The following is a 4,715-nucleotide window of genomic DNA, read 5'->3' on the forward strand; positions in this document are numbered from 1 at the left end:
TATATGAGAGGGACTTACATATATTTAAATATCCATTGGAAGGAGCAGCGAGTAGGGAATAAAAGGTTGAAGATTAAGTGTTCACCTACAAGGGTCTGGTTGCTGTTGCAGATGATAGATCTGAAGTTAGGTCAAGAAAGACATATGTGCTTGCTATTGAGCGCATAAAGCAAAGGCTCAATGTGAGAAACAGTGAGAGAGGTGCTCATCCACATAGCTTCAGCAGAGGTGCTCTCGGTTTATTTGGGTTGAAGTTTGGCCAGAAGATTGGTAGGCTTCAGCGATAATATAATTATTACATAAATAGGAAGGCAAAAGTTCTATGCATTTATTTGCTGTGTAGGGCATGGTTCAGGTGAAAGCAGATGAGTATCTTTCCCATAAATCTCAGGTATACTGTCTAGATGATCTTTTGAGAAAAAAAAATCTCATATTGTTTATGGGAAATTGTATTTTCAGAAGTTACTTGACCACAGCACTGGTGAACACGCAGAGATATCCGCTTGCCAGTCTCAAAAATAATAGTTATTCTCTTACGTTTCAAGGGGTATAAGGATCCAGATTATGTAAAGGTTATATTTGCAACAACTTGAAAGTTGTGGTGCAGAATTTGCCATGACCCAGAAGGAGTACGGACTTGCATTCTAATTTCTTAAGATGAGGTATGCTGTTCTGATAGGGAGGAGGGCTTAAATGGAACATTATATAGATAAGAAAATAAACTTATTTGGAGGGAGAGTTAAAATTTGAGTAAGCATTCCCATGAGATTACTTTCTAAATACTTAACCACTGGGGAAGCCAGTGATATAAAAAAGTGGATTAGATAAACAAATGCACAATTTCAAACAAAGGCACAATATCTGTATTGTTTTGGGACTTACTCAGTGTTAATTAAATTGTAGCATTTATTTGGTTCAGATGGCATTGAATTAAAAGGTTGGTATCCTCTTCTCACCTTGATCATGATTATCGAGAGTACACTTGTTTACCCATTGTGGAAAATCAGAAAAACAGGAATTTAAACCAATAAATTACTGCCTACTCTGGATACCTTGAAACTAATTTACTTAATTTTCCTCTTTTGGAAAACTCAGATTGAGGAACAAAATGGTAACACAGTCACACTTATGAAAAATTGATGGTGTTAAAAATTTGCCTAAATTTATAATTTTTATTTCACTTATAGAAGGTTGGGGTAGGTATGAGTATTTGTAACATTTGAGTTCTTTTATCACTTACTAAGTAACTTAATTTTCATCAGAAACTCTGAATTAAGAGCAATCATGAAATGCATTTTACAAATGAGGAAGTATGCATAGAAGATCTAGGTTATGGGCCCCCCATATATTACAACTCAGAAACAAATACATAGGATTTGAGCTTAGAAAAGATATTTACAAAGTTCATGTGTTTAAACAATATAGACAAATTATTTTTAGTTATTCAAGTTTCCTAATGAGATTATTTAGACTGCAGATAGCATTAGGAATGATATGGAAAGAATTTTGATTCTGACCATGATAAATTGATAGGTATTACAATAACTCTACTGTTTGAAACAATTATAAAACTAGACAATATATATGAAGTAATTATTCTAGGCAATGGATAGACATCACAGAATGTGATCCTTTAGAAAAACGGATATATATGACGTGAGCTCCAAATTCATGCTGACTTTCTCAGTGGGGAATTTTTCTATATCATGGCACAGCAAAGTAGAATTTTGACACAAAACTTCAGTTTTGCTGGGTGTAAGATAATAAAGACTGGATTTGGGTTTATAGAGGGTGCATATATTTGTGGGTTAGGCTACTGTGTTGGGGGAAGCTGGGAAGAAAAAAAAATTATGATCTTTATGTAAGTCCCCTTGAGTACTTAGATAAAAAAGTAGGCGTGCTGAAGGTGTGACTCCAGAAAGCCTGATAGAGAAAAGCCACCAGTGGGTTTTGAAATGAAGAGAGGCTCCATAGATCACACTGTGCTCAGAAAAGAAATTGTAAGCAGCCCAATAAAAAGACTTTGATGAATACCCTGTATGTAAAACTGACAGGACAGAAAGTCAGACATTAAAATTAGGGCAACTTTAGACCAAGAATAACAACTACTCTATACACCAAACAATGCTTAGGACAAAATTGGACAAACACTCACCTTAAAAAAAAAAAAAAACCAACTCTTTAGAATAATGTTACAGTCTTTAGAAGTAAGTAACATCTATAGTTCAATGAGATGGAATCTAAAATGTTCAACATACATTTGAAAACTTATTCAACATATAAGGAATCAAGAAATTTGAAGTATGTTCAAGAGTTAAAGCATCTGATGGAAGCACACATGTGATACAGATGTTGGTAATAGCAGACAAACATGATAAAATAGGTATTATAAATATGTTCAAGTATTAAGAACAGACAGAACTATAAAGAATAACCAAAGTAATAAATTAGATCACAGCATAGTACTTGAATAAAAAAATCACAAAATGTACTTACAGCTAATTGAACACTTAGCAGGAAAGATGGTTGAATGTGTAAACAGGGCATTAGAAATTTTCAAAAGTGATGCAAATCAATGAAAAAATTTCAAAATCATCAGAGGCTTAGCAACACATTAGAAAACATAAAGGAGGGACTGGGGTTGTGGCTCAGTGGTAGAGCGCTTGCCTAGCATGTGTGACGCACTGGGTTCGATTCTCAGAACAGCATACAAATAAATAAAAGTCTATCAAAACTAAAAAATATTTTTTAAAAAAGAAAACATAAAGGATCCTAAAACACCTGTCATTGGTATTTTCAAGACTAAGAAAAGATCAGGGTTAAAATATTTGAGCAAATATTGAATACAAACCTTGAAATGTGATGACAATTATTAGTCTTTGAATCCACAAACCTAAACAGATCCCAGACAACACACACACAAACACACAGACACAAACACACATGAGCATGTGTGCGCATGTGCACACACAGACACACACACAGGTATCTTGGGAAAATGTTGAATACTAAAGATAAAAATCTTAAAAGACAAATAGAGAAACATTATGTATAGGAGAACAGATAAGATACAGCTGACTTATCATTAGAAACAATGTAAGCCAGAAGAAAATGGAATGCCATTTAATGCAAATAAGTAAAAAGAACATGCCATGTTTAGATTTCATATGCAGGAAAAAGTTTTTCTGTAAAACTGAAAATAAAATTTTAAATTTTTCCTTCAAGTAAAATATTTTCCATAGGAAAGGAAAGAGTGGTCACAATAAAGAGACATAGAAGAAATTATTTTCAAATTATATATTTGGCATTGGGATATTATTCAGAATAGAGAAGGGACCCAAAAAACCCAATAGCAAAACGAAAAAGAACTTTTGTTTGAGGACATAGCTTTCTTTAGTCTGATTTCAACATTATGCAATATATATTGATAAAACTGTGAAAGACTTCTATTATACTATGTAAATTATGTCTCAGATATTAATTTATACTTTTCTATATACATACACAAACTGTTTAATTGCTAAAATTCAGGCATATGAGTACTAAAAGAGAATGTAATATCAAAGACTTTTTCAAAATTAATAACTGCTGAGATTTTCTTCAAGTTCAAACTTATCAATAAACTGACATGTAAAAGTGACATTAAAAGCAGAGCTTCCCAAGGTGGAAAGTAAAAATCTCTTTTTTACTTTGAACTAGCTTTTTAGAACTTCCAGTTTCCTATGCTAACCTCTTGCGTATCTGAGAAATGGTTAGGTTAGCATTTTGCCAACTGAGGTTTGTTTGAAAAATTTGGTTCTATTGACTAGCAAATTGCAGCGGGCTGGATTCTAAGGTGATCCTCAGGATCGCTGCTTAGTGCTGTATGCCATCTGTGGGAATGAGATTAGATTATGTTATGTGGCACATTGGACTTTAGGAAAAGGGGAAGAGATTCCTCACTATGGGTTTTGAAGATTGCGAGAGCCAACCAGCCAGAAATGCGAGTAGCCTTTGAAGGCTGAGAGCAGCCCCAGTTGAAAATCAATCAATAAATGGGGGACATCAGTCCTACAGTCACAAGAACTGAACCCTGCCAGTACCCTAAATAACACCTGGTCTAAAAGACAAGGTGATTTTTGCCTTGTGGGACTCTGAGTAGAGACCCGAGCCACGCTATGTTTAGAACTATGATTTCAGTAATTGTTATGCAGACATAGAAGTCAACCACAAAAATATTTGGTGAATGACAAAATCATTCAGTTTTCTTCTCAGTAGAGTGGGAACACATATACTACAGTCTTGAATTTATTTCAAAAATTAAAGAAAATAATTAAATTAAAACACTTCTTTGAGCATCCAGGAAATTCCAGTTGCTATTTAGTTATTTTGCTTTGATGATTCATTAAAGTGAAACCTAAAAAGTCTCCTGAGTAATGTAGGTAGCCCAGTACCTTCATCAAGATGTGGTTAATATTGTTTTGGCTATAGATTAGAAGTTTGACATGGAGTCTTTGGAATATTTTAATTTTGAATGAAATATAATATGCAATATGTCAAGGTCTTAAAGTAAGCCTGATTGTTTTCTAGTCTTGGAAGAATGGGTTATAAATATTAGTACTTGGGTCTACAGGCAGGAAATTCAGATCTTAGCAACTTTTTTCTCTAAGAGAAATTTACTATCGAAACAAAATTCTGTATATATATATATATATATATATATATATATATATATA

This window comes from Marmota marmota, unplaced genomic scaffold, assembly GCF_001458135.2.
Source record: "Marmota marmota marmota unplaced genomic scaffold, marMar, whole genome shotgun sequence".
Lineage (NCBI taxonomy): Eukaryota > Metazoa > Chordata > Mammalia > Rodentia > Sciuridae > Marmota > Marmota marmota.